This window comes from Scylla paramamosain, chromosome 6, assembly GCF_035594125.1.
Source record: "Scylla paramamosain isolate STU-SP2022 chromosome 6, ASM3559412v1, whole genome shotgun sequence".
Classification (NCBI taxonomy): Eukaryota; Metazoa; Arthropoda; class Malacostraca; order Decapoda; family Portunidae; genus Scylla; species Scylla paramamosain.
This window is the reverse complement of record NC_087156.1, coordinates 9,404,235-9,422,500: the sequence shown is the minus strand read 5'-3', so window position 1 is coordinate 9,422,500 and position 18,266 is coordinate 9,404,235. Positions and strand designations below refer to the sequence as shown.

General features: G+C 39.9%; 1 protein-coding gene across 2 annotated transcripts in view; it reads left to right on the top strand.

Annotated features, from left to right (window-relative positions):
* Positions 1-18,266, top strand: part of LOC135101291 (jmjC domain-containing protein 8-like) — a 194,238-nt gene that overhangs the window by 96,866 nt on the left and 79,106 nt on the right. Inside the window, exon 1 of one of the 2 annotated variants that reach the window (XM_064005004.1) lies at positions 3,769-3,784. The exons of the other annotated variant lie outside the window; for it this stretch is intronic. The gene's annotated coding sequence lies outside the window, so the exon portion shown is untranslated. Of the gene's footprint in view, positions 1-3,768; positions 3,785-18,266 lie in introns of those variants that run through there. 2 annotated transcript variants of the gene reach the window in all.

Genomic DNA, 18,266 nt, shown 5'->3' with positions numbered 1-18,266 from the left:
AGAAAGCAGGCAGACAGACAGGGTGACAGGGAAATAGTCAGCCTAACTTGAAGAGGATAGGCAGGCAAAGAAGCAGGCAGACAGGCAGGCAGGCAAAAATAGAAGGCAAGCAAGCAGACAGAGAAACAGACAAATAGACAGAGGGACAGATGGATGTGCGGGCAGACACAGACATGGACAAAGTAGTTTTAAATAGCGGCAGAAACTGGTATATTTCATTCTAAAGAATATATTTGCACAATTTTTTTGTAAAGCATTTTAATAAATATTTTACCGTGCCCTGCACCGAGTACTTAACCAAAAGTCCAACTGAATTAGTCAGTGGGATATTAATACAGCATAATGTTTGCATAATATAAACGTATGCCTCTTCCGTTACTCGTATATTCTTTAGTGATAACAATTACTGTAAGCGAAGAAAATGCATACATAGTGACCTAACTATATTTTTTCTCTCATTGCCTCGTATTTACGGTATGCCATTTTTCAGGCACAATACGTAGTTGTCATTGATTTCCTAAAACTACTAAATATACCAGAAGACAGACCCACTGACCCATACTCGTAAATATTGTTCCACTCGTAATGTTACACCAGACACACACACACACACACACACACACACACACACACACACACACACACACACACACACACACACACACACACACACACACACACACACACACACACACACACACACACACACACACAACATTAATACAAATAGATGTGCTGCAACAAAGCAACAGAGATTGGGATGCTCTTTCTTACAGAACATTATAGTGAAGATGTGAGGCAGAGATAAACAGACAGACGCAGACAGACAGATTGATTTAAAACACTTAGTAACATGTACTTGTTCTAAGCAATTCTAAGTGACCATTACTTTCCCGTTCATTCCCATTCATTGAAGCATTTCAGTGTTGAGACGCAAAGGTAGTGTAAGTGTTGAGGCAGCGGTGGTAGTGGCCCCTTCACCTCGCAGCGAGGCAGGAAGGGGAGGCGAGGGACACCAGCAGTGACTGGCCTGAAGGCGCCTTGCGTCCCGCCTCCTCTGTGCGACACTCTCCCTAGATTGCCTTCATCCGTCAATCGCAACATGACTTGTGCTCCTCCTCTTCAGTCTCACTTAACTACCACCTTCATATTCTAGACACACTTTACTTTCCCTCCTGGCTTCAGCTCAAGGTTTTCCAAGGTCAGTTGAATTGCTTGTGTTCTCGGACTGATGCTAACGGCGCTAATCCGCGCATGGCTTAGCAGTGGACTGTCGGCTTTTCTCTCATCCTGGTACACGCGGCGATGGTACCAAGGGAATCATTGTCTTGGCGGAGTGTTAGGGAGGGTGAGGCGAGGCATGGCAGGGTATCTCTTGACTGGAAACCTTAAGTAAGGTAATCTAAGCGAAGTCGAACTGGAAGGTTTGCAATAAAATTAGTGTTGCTGCTCAAGCTGAAGGAGGATTGTTAGGATGTTACTTCTTAGAAAATAGCCTTACTTACTGAAATATAGTAAAGATGGGTAAAAGAGAGAAGGTGAATTCTACTTGAGAGCGTGATATGGTTTGAGAGAGAGAGAGAGAGAGAGAGAGAGAGAGAGAGAGAGAGAGAGAGAGAGAGAGAGAGAGAGAGAGAGAGAGAGAGAGAGATTCCTTACAGTGAAAGCTTTAAGTTCAGTGAAATAGCATCATTATTCTTCATTGACACTCTTAAGCTGCAGACGCTAGAAAGAAATCAGTCACAACCCAGAAGACATGATATAGAAAAGTAGATTCAACTGTTTCCATATTTTCTCTTGAATATAAAGAACAGATAATAGATTGACAATAACGAAACGATTTACTCGTAAGAGGCTTTGCTTGGGATGAGAGGAGGTTAGGGAGTCCTGTTCTGGAGTGAAGCCGTAAACACTGGTGATGTAGAACTGAAATAAGAATTTGTCTCATCGTTGTCTCGTCAACAGCATTCAGTAACGTTCCTTTATAAACTTAATAAAATCCCACTCTTGTTTTAATACTAAGTAGGATAAACAGAAGCATAAAGTAGAACCGTGCATCTAAATATTTCAAATAAAAGTGTAGTCTCATACATATTAGTCTAAGTGGACCCAAGTTGAAAGTAACTGATCTGTATGACTGTATAAAGAACTTTTCAGCCAATGATTGTACACTATCTCCGAAAACTATCTTTAAAGTGTGGCGCGAACTGTGGCATAATGAACAATACGAAACCCGCTGCCTGATCAAGTGTCGGTAAGGTTGGTATGCATGGCTTGACGTGATGCTAAGATGGCTCTCTATTTGTTAGGTCATATGTAATATACGGCAACCATCCTTAGTGTGCAGGGCTACCAATTGTCACTGGCGTTATCACCAAACGTGTCAAATATTATCGTCCATTGTGTCAGAATGCAGAGCTCTTTAAAATAAAGATAATTTGGTAGCTACTGTACAATATCCAATATCGTTATCCAATATCCAATATCGTACAATATCGTTAAAGCTTTTAATGAGGATATTTATTTATATATTTGTTTATTAGCTGGTCATCTCCAGCCTAACATCTGGAGCTTCATTACATTATGTTTCAGGGAAAATATGAGTAAATCGTGTGAGTCTTGCCGTGGTAGGAAAGACGACCTTCTGCGGGACCTTATCGAAAGAGCGTCTGACACTGGTTTGGTAAGTGACGGGACAAAAAAAAAAAAAAAATAGGATGCGTTTGGTAATGCGTATATAGGAATATTATTGCCAGCGAAACACTACCTTGGCTTTGCAGTGAGGCTTTTGTATTCAGATGACCGCATGAACTGGAATATGTAGACACAACTATACTAGGCAGGTCCTGTGAAAGGTATCACACTAAATGTATTGCTTCATCCAGACGAGTTAGCAGCACAAGCATGAAGTAGGGTCGATCTCACAGGTGTTTGCTTTTGTTGAGATCCTTACCAAGAAGCGGTGACATCCAGAACCAACAGCAACTACGATATCTGTGTGGTCTGTGGAGCCTTTGTTGTTGTTGTTGTTTTGTTGTGTAAGAGGTTATAGGGAACATCCTGTGTCCTCGCAGTAACCACACGAAAAGGCAGGTATCTTACTAGGAGTGGTCAGAGAGTTGTTGTTGTTGTTGTTGTTGTTGTTGTTATCAGAACCACAAATGGAGGAAGGTGGATGTGTTGTATTACTGAGCAACAATAAAGAAAGAAGAATAGATGAGTCAGGCCACCTTGGCAGAGATACTCAAAAGCGACTTTCATGTTTTGTGCCGTGAATACTTTTTATGGTTAGACTGAAGTGGTACTTATTATTTTCTAAGTATATCCTTGCTGTTGTTTTTAGGTTTGTACCGCTGAATGTTGGGAAGCTTTGCATTTAATATTTTTGCTTCTTTTTATTTTCTTATTTGATCTTGTTATATATGTAATTGTGCTTGTTCGTTTTATTTTGTTGCAACTGTTGTGCATATTTAACATTCTCAGCGTTTCAAGTGTGTTCTGTTTTCAGTGTTGTTTTTCATGTATCCATGTGTTTTTGCTTGGAGGAATTTGACACGTTTTATTTATGACATTTCTCTAGTATTTATTCTTTCCTTTTTTGTTCATGTGTATGTTGTAACTCATGCAGTAAAGGATTTGTGGTGGTTCTGTTCATGATGCTTCATTTTTAGCTCTTTTTAGAATAGTCAAGCTGCATCACTTTCTTATGTGGATGTTTTGATATTTTCAGGAAAGGATGGCAGGTGGTGCCGCGGTGAACACTGCCAACACGTGCAGGAGGAAAGTGAGTACCTGCTTCATTACATCATGTTCACTCTGTTTTGGAACTCGCTGTTAAACTTTATTTTTCCTTGTCAACCGAAACCTGTCACTGTTGCCTGCCTTTCTCCTGTCTGCTTCCCACGAATCTATGAAGGAAAGAAAGGATGTGCTTCCATGGTATCGTGTCAGTAGTATTATCCATTGAAGGATTAGTTGGAACCTTTTTCCAAAGCGTTGTTTTTGTCTCCCATTTTTCTGTCTTCCCAGGGTATATATATGAAAGAAGAAAGAATGTAAATTTAGTCTATAATGTTCATTGTAACATCTTACAGGGAAAAAGTCCTTTGAGGATTAACCGAATCTTTTTCAAAACTATAATTTTTGTATTTCAGTCTTCGTGTGCTTATTTTAGTGTATGCATAGAGAAAAGAAGGATACGAAATCATATATTTTCTTTTTGTTATAAATATTTACTTGGAGATTCAGTTGAAACCTAACAATTAGCTATCATTTTTGCGTTCATATTTTTTTTCGTATATATCTTTTGTATGTACGAATATGTGAGTGAAGAAAGGAAAGATGCAATTACAAAAAAACATTCCACAATAACAGGAATATTAATTTGAGGACTTTTTAGGTAACAAATATCAGATTTTCTAATTTATCCGTTTATTTATCCTTTAGTGTGTTTTACCGTTATGTAGATTAATATTTTGCATGTTATGATAAAGTGTCCTTGGAAACTATTACTGTAACACATTTCATTTAGTGTGAATTTGATTTCCACGTAAAAAAATAAAAAATAAAAAATAAATAGATAAAATAAAAATAAAATAAAATAAAAATATTTTCTTTTATGGAGAAAACATATTTACATTTTCTTTGTCAATGGGGAGTTTCAGAACTAGTGGTTGTCACCAGGTGGCAGCACAGACACAAACTCTTCTCTCACATACAAGCAATATCAGATATACCTACAGTGCTATTCTATTTAGTTAGTTAGTTAGTTGTTTATTGACAAAAGAATCCTTTTACAAAATAAACAAAGAACAAATAATTGTACAAGTACTTTTGTCCATGAAAAGTAACAAACATGCATTTGATGTAGAGGTGATTAATTTACATGAAGATGCAATGGGCTTATATAAAATACTTTCATGAAACTCTTTTCATGAACAAATGTATATAAGTTGATTTTCTAGTGAATCGGCATTTAGATTTATTTGGTCATCTTAAGATTTCCAAATGAATACACTCTTGATAGGAAACGTCTTAATCTAGACGACAGTAAACATAAAGGCAACATGTCTGTGACAGTCAAAAGTCCAAATTACATAGATCTCCTTCCTAGTTTATGGAAACGGCAATTTTAATAAAAAAAATGGCAACTCGAGTGTCCTGGCGATAGTAATGCTGTATCTCTAACCAAAGCAAACACCTGACTCGGCCGCGCTGGTTGAACTTAAGAAACACGTTGTCGGACAAGAAGTTGAATGTTGCTGCGGTGCCCATCTCCACTACGCCCTAAGCAATGGATTACGGCAGCTGGACACTACAGCAGCAGCAGGATCGCCTGAGAGATGTTTGTTTTGGTTCTCGATTACTTTGCCTTGTCGCTCGCTTCGTGAGTGATGCTAAAATACCCAGAAAAAGAAAAAAAAAAAACTAGAGCCATATATCACGATGTTACTGAGTAGGTTGTGTCATACTATATAGTACAGTGTGATTTTTTTTTACTTTTTTTCATCATCCAAATCAATAGTTTTTATACTTGTAATATGCTTTATTTAGAAAATGTTAGCAGTTTACTCGATAATCACAAAAAAAAAATAAATAATAATTTGACCACATTCTCTCAATATTATCCATACCAGATATTGAAAAGTCGATACGTCATTTCAATAGTGTCACGATGATCAATGTTCTATGCATCTTTACGCACCTGGGATTTACTACAACAATATTCTAGCTGTCTTTCCTACAGTTAGATGAGCAGCAACGACATCTAGCGATTTAGCTCCGAAAATTTCCCATTGGTATTGATATTATTTTTAACTCTGATTTCCCGGGAAGCCTTACCACCTTGATATTTGTGACCTAATCAAAGATAACTTTTTAGCGTCATAACCTTTGTTGCAGCTTTATTCAAGTAAAATCAAAGAGAGGAAAGCTTGTATTGTTCTGTGAAGTGTTGTTACTTGTCTCTGTGTGTGTTGATTGTCACCTTGAAAAGTCAAGGTGACGTGGGCCTTGATGACTAGAGCCGGCCCACACTATTTGTCTCCCTTTTTTTAGAGGCTCGTCGTTGTAGATTTCTGAAAATATTAGTTTCATCACTTTTTTCATTTTCCTTGTCAGCGAATGAAAGAAAATTTATGATTTTTTTTTTTTATCATTTCGTAACGTATTGAATATCTTTGGAGGGATTATTCCCCTAGCAGAGCAAGGTGGTTCTATTTTTGTTACCGCACCGCACACTATTCTTGTACACCCCACCGCTCCCGCCTGGCCCTGGAGGGTACAACGATGATTTGGCCAGGAGCACCTTTTGGTGTCCATCGCATATAAAAGTTTCGATTTCAGTTTCGGAAACACTTCTTGGTTGTTAACTTTTGAAGGCGTATCTTTCTTATTTTATGTAATTTCTTCGTCAGACTCACCTTTTTTGCTGTATTTTGCATATTTCGATTTATCGACATGTAGGCGAAGGTTTCTGCCTCGCAACTCTTGCAACTATCGCCTCATCACTACAGATCGAGCTGGAGGGCGCAAAATGTGCGAATTATTTGCCATAACTCACTTCATATACGGAATAGCCAGTCTTGGTTGACACCATCAGACTCAGACACTTTTTTTTCTTTTTGTCTTGAGGGTTTAACACAGTCGTCTGATTTTGTGTTTGTCTTGTCGGATGCAGCAGCGGCGGGACCTTTTTCCTTCCTCGCGGCCAGACGACGAGGACTGGCTTTTTGCTGCTCCTCCTGACACACTCACAATTTACCGGTGAGTGACGGGGACGGAGCTGTTTTTGTAGCGTAGTGTACGTCCTTCCATTTTTAGGTTTACATTTAAGTGACGGCTGTCATGCTTGCCTATGTTATTCCATGTGCATGTAAGGTAAGGCTGCTTGACAAAGTGTCTGACTCACTGCAGACACTTGCTTTATGCTGTACTGTAATAAACAAGTAATTTCTCAATGTAAAGGAAACAGTGAGTCACAAAAGTGCCTCTCAATACGATGTGGTAATAAAAAGTAGAATATGAAATAAATAGATAATAAATAAGTGAATAAATAAATAGATAAATAAATGGATGAATTAATGCATACCCTAGAGAACATTTCATACCTACTGAGCTTACCATAGCAAATACACTGATATGCTACAAAAAATGCACACAAGTATATGAAGATGGAAAAAAATGGGGGAAGTCTGTCTTGTGTTGTTATTTCTATGGTTACTGCTCTTCTGAATTTGCCATCAGCATGCGTCTCTCCTTCCCCACGCTGACAAGACTTTCACCTATATTCCGTTCCCTTTCAGTAGTCCAGAAGTTAAGGAATATCTTCATTCTTTCATCCCCTTCATTGGTAAACTCTGGAATTCTCTGCCTGTTTCTGTTTTTTCTCCTTCCTGTGACTAGTTGTTTTAAGAGCATTGAGGCACTTCCTGAAACATATTTAGATTTTTTGTTATTGACTTTTTTTCTTCTCTTTTTTTTTGTCTGTATGTATGGAAGCGGCAACTGAAAAGATATTTTTTTGTTCCTCTGTTTGCCATTCGCTAAGAAGATATGAGAGTGTGAGTATAAGTAGTGGCTATATGCAAATGTTAGAATACCATTTTATACTGACTCTAAATTCAAGATGTATTGCATTGTTTACTGAAGTGTTTCAAGTTGAGCCGTCCAATATCTTTTGCATCTAATTGATTTTTTGTTCGGCTATTTTAATTTTTATTTCCAAAATACAGTTCCATGTTTTTAAGAAGCATAAAGGATTGGAGAAAAATAAAGCTTTCCTGAGATGTAATAGGGGAATGTTATTAACAGAAGTAGTAGTAGTAGTAGTAGTAGTAGTAGTAGTAGTAGTAGTAGTTGTTGTTTTTGGTGTTTTTGTTGTTGTTGTTGTTGTAAAGAGCAGGATTATCAGCTGGAGTGACACCAATTCAGTTTTTCTATTATTTATATTTTCTTACTATTATTTCCACACCTTGTCAATCCACGCAAGGAAAAAAAAAAAACGTATATTAAAAAGTGAGAGGCAAAACCACCAAGTGAAACACGCCCTGCCTTCTCCATAGACTTCACGTGTTTCCTGCCGCGCTTCCTGCCTAATGATTATACAGCCTTACGCTGGAGGCGCTTAATGTGGTGCATTTGTATGAAAGAATTTACTTTTCGCCTTGAATATTTCTCTCTCTCTCTCTCTCTCTCTCTCTCTCTCTCTCTCTCTCTCTCTCTCTCTCTCTCTCTCTCTCTCTCTCTCTCTCTCTCAGTGACGTGCATGGGTGTGGGTGTCGAGAGCAGAGCAAACGGCCAAATGTACGGCGACGGGCTAGTGTTTGCATGCGCCGCGTGGGGCGTGCAGTTTGTATGTAAAAGAGGAAGGCAAGTGGTCGGGCGGGGACAAGGAGGAGGAGGAGTAGGAGGAGGAGGAGGAAGAGGAAGCGTAGGAGGAGGAGGAGGAGGAGGAGGAGGAGGAGGAGGCGTAGCGTAGCGTGGTCTGGATGGCGTGCAGGATTATGTGACGCTCAGAGGCAGCTTCCCTACACTGTAAGCTTCTATTAGAGTGAGCCACGTGACGGGGTGCGCTCTCAGGGTGATTGCTTGTATTCTATGTAGCCTGGCGGGGCTGTGGCACTCCCTGCAGGTTATTGGCTCAGGAGGGTGAGGTAATGTCGGATGTTAGTGTGGTACTCTGCTGTGGGTGATGAGTTGTGTTTGTAATGATACAGCGCCTAAAGTTTGTTAAAGTGATGCAGCTTGTAGAGCATAAATACAGTGACATCATCACCACTATAGTCTCTCCCTTTACGCTGTGACGGAATGATGTAGTTGTGGTGATGTAGTCTGGGATAATGATGTACACTTGAAAAAATAAATAAAAATCCCAGTAATATCAACAGTTCCATTCTCGTGAAAGGTTCAGTGTTCCTCCATTATTTTGTTTATCTTCAGCATTTCCACTTTATGTTCACTTAACTTGACAAGTGTGTTCCACAAAAAAAAAAAAAAAAAAAAAAAAAATATATATATATATATATATATATATATATATATATATATATATATATATATATATATATATATATATATATATATATATATATATATATATATATATATATTTTTTTTTTTTTTTTTTTTTTTTTTTTTTTTTTAACAATAAATAGGGGTAAACTTTAGCCTCACCTCCTCCGTCTCCTTTTAATTTGTCTGTAGAAAGGAAAAAAATCTAAGTTCTTTTCCATATTTTCATTCATATAGACCTTTTTTTTTTTTTTGTCTTTAATAATGCATAGGATTAAAACATAGCCTCACTTCCTCTATCTCCTTTTTGCCGTGATATGTTTTGACCCTACACGCTGGTATGGTCCGCCTGCCCCTCTTGCCCGCCCCCTTCCCCCTGACAGACCCGCGTGTGGCCGTGGAGTGTGGCTCCCCTAATGGTCATCCAGTATTGCTCTTAAAAATGATCCCGTGATGCGTCTACAGAATGGTTGCTTAAAGTGTGTTGCTGGGGTGGGGGGGGGTGGGGGGAAGGGGACTGATGTGGCTCTCTGACCTAGAACGCTTTCTCTCTCTCTCTCTCTCTCTCTCTCTCTCTCTCTCTCTCTCTCTCTCTCTCTCTCTCTCTCTCTCTCTCTCTCTCTCTCTCTCTCTCTCTCTCTCTCTCTCTCTCTCAATCCAGAGGAATACAAAGGAATACAACGGAATACCAAACCTTGAGGTATTGACGAGGCTGTTTGGATAATTATTCTACATTAACTATTATTGGGAGATACAGGATAGTACAGAAGGTTCCTCCCCACCAATCCCTCCAGCAGAAGCTGACAAGATACAGGAATTGATACCACGTGGTATAGAAAAACCACATAGAACTTGAGAGAATAGTGAGGGAAAGAGTTGTGGTCTGTCTACTTTTGTTTGTGAGGGAGAGTGTAAATGCATGATAGTTGTGTGATGTGGTGTGTGCGTAGCGCAGGTGAAGGCACAGTTTGGTTGTTGAGGGGTGGTGCAGCATCCTTGCGTTGCGCTTTCCAGGGAGGCGGCAGTCAATCAGGCCACAGCTTCGGTCACTGGGTCTGTGTACCTTCCCTTTAGGGTCTGCATACACAGGTTATCCCCTGCAACTTTGACCTCTAGTACTTAAAATCACAAAGTTGATCAATAACAGGAGAATGCGGACGAAGAAAATGAGGATTACATGTGATTACAATGGATAACCAAAACAGAAACACTCCCACAGGTCTTTACATATCGCTTTGGAATTAATTTAGATTAACTACCATTTAGTAAAGTAAGCTAGAGCAGTGTATGACTTCTGCCAAACTGACACGTCCTTGTGCTTGTGCTGGCGTGGGAAAACCATCGTGCAGTGTGGGAAAACTGGCTGCATTTTGATTGGAAAGAATGAAATGAGATTCTATTATTATTCCTATATATATAAAAAAAAAAAAAAAGGAGGAGGAGAGGAGGAGGAGGAGGTGGTGGTGGTGGTGGTGGTGGTGGTGGTGGTAGAGTTCACAATTTTTTCTGTTCCTTCCTCCTTAAGGTGAATTGTAGATTTTTTTCAACTTCTGAAAATTGCACGTTTTTTTTTTTTCTTATTGCACAAAATTAAGAAAAAAAAATCAATATTTCCGAAAAGACGGTATTTAAATTTAAGAGAAAGAAAGCTTTTTCACTGGTCTTATTCATTGTGACGTAACATTCTGAGGTAATTTTTGCGCCCAAAGGCAGAGACAAAGGGGTGTTTGAAGTGGACGCTTTTGCTAATGCCGTTATTACCCTCTAGTGCAGTGGTTTTCAACTCCTTTCAGGCCACGGGCCACTAACAAAAACAAAAGGAAAATGTGGACCCTTTCAATTTTGGTTTGGTCTGTAATATACCATCTTTTGTCGTCAACTGCACACACTGACATAGTACACCACACTCCATAATAAATGACCACAAATCAAATTACATGCCCATACCTGTAAAAGAGATTGGACAAATAATACAACTAATCAACACCGAACTGCAGACTACATCACCAGTATCACCAGTTGAGAACCATTTCTCTAGTGTGATTGTTTTATGTAATTTAAAAGGACTCTTGAGAACTCTTCGGGACTGAATGTAATGCAGGTCTTGCGAGTGATGCTCGTCAGAGAGAAGCATGTGTTCTTTAAAATTTCAGTAATTTTTTTTTTCTTTTTCTGTGCGTTGAGTTAGGTATTCATTTACTTTTATGATCAAGTGTCATCTGACTACCACTTAGTGCTTGCTTGAACTGCCTTACTACTGTTTTTTTATGGATAAAAATTCCAAATAACGTGTTACATTTTATTGGTGGCATGATTTCCCTTTAAAATGAATGCAAAGCAATCAATGTGGCACGTTCCATATCCATTATTGTGTCACTTTATTATGCATACAAACACTCCTATTAACGTATCACATCCCGCCCCTGGTGTGATTCCCCTCACCATGAATACAAAGCAATCCAAACGCTACAGTTCAGCCCTGCTCATGAAACACACGCTCTGATACAACTAGGCTTTTCACTTACTTTCAGCCCTTGTTTTCTCTTTAATAGTGCGAGAGTTGACTGGCCTCTTCACTCTTTGATCCCTTTCACAGTTAATATCCGTAATTCTCCCTGATTTTTATCTGACTTCCCAAAATTGATATGACTTGAACTGACCATATATGTTTACTCACCTCCGTATGACTTGAGTTGCTATAAGAGACGAGTATCAAGACACCTTCCTAACTAAATGAACCAACCTGATTTAACTCTCTTTTCCATCCACTCTTTACCATGCGGAAATTAAGTGGTATTGTAAACTGTAACCAAATTGTTAGCCTTATGATCTATTCTAGACTCTAATAAGTGATCTGGAGACTATGATAATAACACGCTCCCTCCACTGCACACCAGCTGTCCGTAATGTATCATGTCCAGTGGCTGTTAATATAAACTGACGCTCTATTAACCTGTCATCACTAATCAGTAATCATTCACGCACAAGCTCATCCTCGTCACCACAACATCACCATCACCGTCACCATCACCACAGCTTACACTCCACTCCACCATGATTCTGTCCCATACCTCACCCCCGCCACCACTAATCATTTCTAATTAATCTCCTGTCCCTCACCACCACCACCACCACCACCACCACATCTCACTCTCAACTTCTCCCATTTTCACGAGCTCCTTTCTTCTCTTCCCTCGCTCCACTATCCTTCATCCTCTCTCCCTTACGTTCCATCCTTCCTTTTGCAGACATAATGCTTGCAACAGACGCACCTCCTCTTCATCCCCCTCCTCCTCCCGTCCCGTAGTATTAGCAGGGCCTGGTCTCCCCTTATATAAGCAGGGAGCTGTGGGAGGAACTGCAGGGATGCTTAGTGGAACATGTCGAAATAGCCGCCGCCGAGTATAGGAGTGTATTGAGGGTGCATTATCTCGGTACAGTGGCGGTGAACGGGGAGATGGATCGGTGAGTATGTTCAGGCGCAGATAGAGAAATGTGTTGTTGGTCTGACGAATTGATTAATGAATAGGTATCTGGTTGAACAGGTAGAGTTATAGATAGATGGCTGGATGGGTAAATGGTTAAATAGATCGACTGGCTGATAAATAGATATATAGATGGACAGATGGATGGATAGATAGATTGATAGATAGATGAATAAATGAATAAGTATTTAATTAGATATAAAAATAAATAGATGGGTAGATAAACAGTTCAGTAAGTAGAAAATAGATTAGGTAAATAGACAGACAGACAGAGAGACAGACAGATATACAGACAGACATACTGAATTAACGTGTCGTGTTCTGGGATATTGCAAGGAATTGGTTTATAAATGCTACAGTAAAACTCACAAACATTTTCATATTTTAATTAATAACTACTAATTATTTACATTTCTTAAAACTCAAAATTTCTCACTCGCATTCATCTTTAAATCATTCAAAGTTATTAGATGTTACCTTATATCTTTTCAACATATTCACTGATCAACGCAATCATCGTGCAAAACACAGACAATATCACATGCACAAACACAACAAATATTCAGTCGGCGCCATTAATGTTCAGTGAGAAAAACACACATGATATCAGCAACACATCAATCACTATAAACATTCCATTTCCTCTTTCTTCTGACTTATTTTATCTTCACTTCTTTCTTTTTCCTTATTTTGTTTTCTTTCGTCTTTTTTTTTTTGATAGTACAATATATATTGTGGTATGGGGGTCACCACAAACGCTAATTCTTCAAATTAGATTGATATAAATAGTGGCGTTCCTCAGTGTTCAATCTTAGGACCGATCCTCTTCATAATATATATCAATGACATAGACGAAGGAATCAGAAGTAAACTGTCAAAATTGACAGATACTAAAATTGCTAACAAGACTGACACCAAACCAACGTCAAATTTTGCAAAATGATGTATACACTCTCATTGAATGGTGTGAAACGTGGCTTATAACTTTGATTTTGATAAATGCCACGTATTAAATATAGGAAATAGCAATCTGCTGGAAAATTATAAAAAGTAATCCCCCATCAATAGTTTGGATCCTGAGCAAGATCTGGGAGTTTTAGTGACAGCAGATCTTAAACCAAGCAAACACTGCACCGATGTCATTGAAATTGCCAATAAATTAATAGTTTTCATTAAGATCTTTCACCTTCAAATCTGAAAAAAATAAATAAATAAAAAATCTGGCCTTGTACAACTCACTTGTACGTATTCATCTTGAATACAATGTACAGTTTTTGTCATCCTACTACAGAAGGAATATTGAGAAATCAGAAAAAAAGACAATACGAAGTAGAGTAACGAAAATTACTTGAAAGCTTCGCAATTAACCCTACAAGGAACGTCTTAAAGAACGAGATCTATTCTCCCTATCCAAACGCAGGCTAAGAGGGGATCTGATATTGCTTTACTAAACTTTTAAGGGTTTCACAAATATGACACCCGAATTCTTCCTAAGACTCAACATGTCTAATGTTACAAGAAACAATAGCAAATAATAGGTAAGCGATTTCAAACAAATGAAGCCAAACATTTTACTTCAATCGTGTCATAAATATGTGGAATTGTGTTCCATCAAGCGTCGTTAACTCAGGTACTGTACACTCATTGAAAACCTGTCTTGACAAGTATGTAGACACTAATTCCCGGTTGTCATTGTTCATGTCTGAATAACGAACACGTTCACTCCGTACTGTCCGTGCTGGCATGTAGATTGTATGTGGTAGAAGTAGTCCTCCTCTCTTTCTTAGTTTCCTCTCACATTCCATGTTGTTTTTTATTTCTATACAACATGGTACCATTTCCTTTCTCAGGTGAGCCTTGCCTGGAGGGATAGGGGGTGGGGGATGGAAGGACCCTTCTTCTGTGTTATCCTTTGTCTACCACTAATAGAGTACAATAGTTACCCAAACAAACTTATAAGAACCCCTTGGTCTGTTACTGTTTGGACTTTTTTTTCTGCAAAACAAATAGATTCAGTACATAAGTAACAGAAAAAAAAAAATGTAGAAAATATAGATGTAAATGCCAATGACACCGTGCAGTGCATAAAGAATAAAAAAACAAGGTCTCCATCGTTACAAATACTGAACTATCAAAACTTACAACTTACAAGATACGACACGGAAATAAAAGGACACAAACCCGCTACACTACAATGATGGTGCTGGTGACGGTGATGACGGTAATAATAATAATTATGATGGTAATAATAATAGTAATAATGATAATGATAATAAATAATGTATAATAATATATAATAATAATAATAATAATAATAATAATAATAATAATAATAATAATAATAATGATAATAACAACAACAGTACCACTTCACTGCGTATTGCCTCACGCGGGGAGCAGGGGTGGGAGGGACACAGGTCTTTCTTCTTTTTCATACAGTATTCTTTTTTTATACCTATGAAGCATAAACACACTTGCAGCCTCCGCTGCTCCCCCTACCCTCTCTCCCTTAATCCCTCCCGACGCCGCCCTTCCTCCCAGTCGGAAGCTTTCATCCTGCTGATAGGTAGTAAAGCCTGTGTGAAGAAGTGAGTGCTTCACCAGCTTTTTCAATGACATAATTTGATTGATGTCTATGTTGAGAGTGGACGTGAATTACGAATAAAGCAATCCGTGGTTCTCTGGGCTGAGTCATTCTCGTGCTGCAGGATGGACAGGTGTAATGTTGTGTTGTTGTTATTGTTGTTGGTGATGGTGCAGCACAGGGGAGGGTTCCAGGAGGCGACTCCAGACACAAGGAATGCCCGCCTCTGTAAAGTTCTCTGATCTCACCTACTGCTATTTGCACTCCACGACATACTCCCACAAGTCAACAATTATCTAATTATCACTGTGGGAATGAACGCTCACTTTAGAATCAGCAGCAGTTTTTGTTACTGAACTTTTGGTGCTGCATGAACACTGGAGGGGAAATCATGTGTTCAAATATATCTTGTTTACCGTTGGGGTTTCATGGCGTAGTGACAGTCTTGGGAACCCAGTGTGTGTGGGATGCCAGCGGTCATATCCCATAGAAAATGCAATAAATAAATAACGTGATGAAAATAATTCACATGATAATTCTTTAATACATACTGGCGTGAACATTAGATGGGGAAATAGAGCAACTTTACAAAAAAGATGGGGAAGATGGGGAAATAGACCAACTTTAAAAAAAAGAAAAAGGGCCCTCGTGGCCCAGTGGGTAGAGTGATGCACTTGGAGTTTGGCGTGAGGGAAGTGAGGGGCGCGTAGGTTCGAACCCCCCTCTCGGAACTCACAAAAACCTTCAAAGAGCATCCCTCCATCACCATGTGTGCCTCAAACACACAGGTACGGTGATGGAGCTGCCCACGGGGAGGAGGGGAGGTGAGTGCGCAGCACCTCCCTACCCCTCCCCAGGGGAGGAAGGCACCGCCTTACCGCCCCCGGGAGAGCAAGGGAGGTGAGTGCACAGCGCTTCCCTTCTCTCCCCTACCTAACCCTGGCAAGTCTACGGACTACCAGGCAAAAAATAATAAAATAAAAAAAATAAAAATAAAGATAAGTGCATAGCAAAATAATAAAATAAAAAAAATAAAAATAAAGATAAGTGCATAGCACTTCCCTTCTCTCCACCTAACAGGAACAAAAATAAATAAAAAAAAAACAATAAAAAAAAAACATAAAGGTGAGTGCATAGCACTTCCCTTCTCTCCCAACCTACCAGGCAAAAGATAGGAAAAAAAATAATAATAATAAAAATTAAGGTGAATGCATAGCAGTTCCCTTCTCTCCCAACCTTCCACGTAAAAAAATAAATAAATAAATGAAATAAAATAAAATAAAATAAAATAAATAAAGCAAATAAGTAAATAAATGAATAAAATAAAAATAAAAACCTCCCTACCACCTCGAACCTCGGGAGAGCAAGAGAGGTGAGTGCACAGCACTTCCCTTCTCTCCCCAAGTCTACGGACTAACACAAAAAAAAATTGAAATAAATAGAAAATAAAGTAAAATAAAATAAATAAATAAAATTAATAGAAAGATAAATAAAGTAAAAACCAAAAAACTCCTACTCCCCCCGTCAATAAAAGTGACTGAGTCTGGCAATCAACAATAAATAATAAAAATAAATCAATACCAACCTGACTGATCCTGACAACTCCAAAGACCACCACCCCACCTGTGAAGCACGGGAGGTGAGTGTGCAGCACCTCCCTACCCTTCCCAGTCTCCCAGTTTGACTTTGACCAACAATCTGACTTATTCTAGCAACTCCAACTGTACAGACCACCACCAGTACTCCAGTGCTCCCCACCCTGGCAACTGATCCTGGCAAGGTGAGTGCGTAGCACTTCCCGTGACTCATCCTGGCAACTCTAAAGACCCACCATACTGACTGACCCTGGGAAGCACGGGAGGTGAGTGTGCAGCACCTCCCTACCCTTCCCAGTCTCCCATCAATCTGACTCATCCTACCAATTCCAAACAGCAACTCCAACTGTACAGACCACCACCACCACCACCCCTCTGATCTTGGCAAGGTGAGTGCGTAGCACTTCCCTTGTCTGACCCTGACTGACTGACCCTGGCTGCTCAAAAAAACAAACAACCTGCCTGATTTACAGATATGTAATCACCAAACTGACTGGCCCTGGGGAGCATGTGAGGTGAGTGTGCAGCACCTCCCTACACTTCCCAGTCTCCCAGTTTGACCTTACTCATCCTGGCAACTTCTAAGAGCAACTCTCTGACACTGTGACTCTGATCCCTACATCCCTACATCTTACCCTGTCCAGGGTAGGTGAGTGCGTAGCACTTCCCTACCACCAGCCTGACTGACCCTGGCAACTCTAAAAACAACCATCCTGACTGACTTACAAATCTTACTCTAATCTGGCAACAGACCACCAAATTGACTGACCGTGGGGAGCATGGGAGGTGAGTGTGCAGCACCTCCCTACCCTTCCCAGTCTCCCAGTTTGACTTCCACCACCAATGTGACTCATCCTACCAGCTCGAAATCTACCACCACCACCACCCCTCTGATCTTGGCAAGGTGAGTGCGTAGCACTTCCCTGGGCTTGACTGACTGACCCTGGCAACTCCAAAAATAACCAACCTGACAGATGTTACAAATGTAACCTGGGGAGCAGCACCTCCCTACCCTTCCCAGTCTTCCACTAACCTGACTTGAATTATCACTGGGGAGCAGGGGAGGTGAGTGTGCAGCACCTCCCTACCCTTCCCAGTCTTCCACCAACCTGACTTGAATTATGACTGGGGAGCAGGGGAGGTGAGTGTGCAGCACCTCCCTACCCTTCCCAGTCTTCCACCAACCTGACTTGAATTATGACTGGGGAGCAGGGGAGGTGAGTGTGCAGCACCTCCTACTTTCTCCACTCTGTCTACCCTACCACCTACCAACTCAGACCATCAAACTGACTGTCTTAGAACAAGAACAGGAAGCAACGCCATCAGAGGAAGAAGAAGCAGCAGCAGCAGCATTACCGCCATCAGAGGAAGAAATCAAGAAAAAGAAGCAGAGAAAAAGAACTACCACCACTGCTCTCAGAGGAAGAAGCAGCAGCGTCACCGCCATCAGAGGAAGAAACATATATATGTAAACTACGACTGGTCAAATCTCCGCTGGCGCCAGGCAAAGTTCGACCTGTGATGGGCTGTGTTTAGAGAGTGAAAGTGCCAGGCAAGGCTGCTGCTTCAGACATCCACACTTCAACTTCA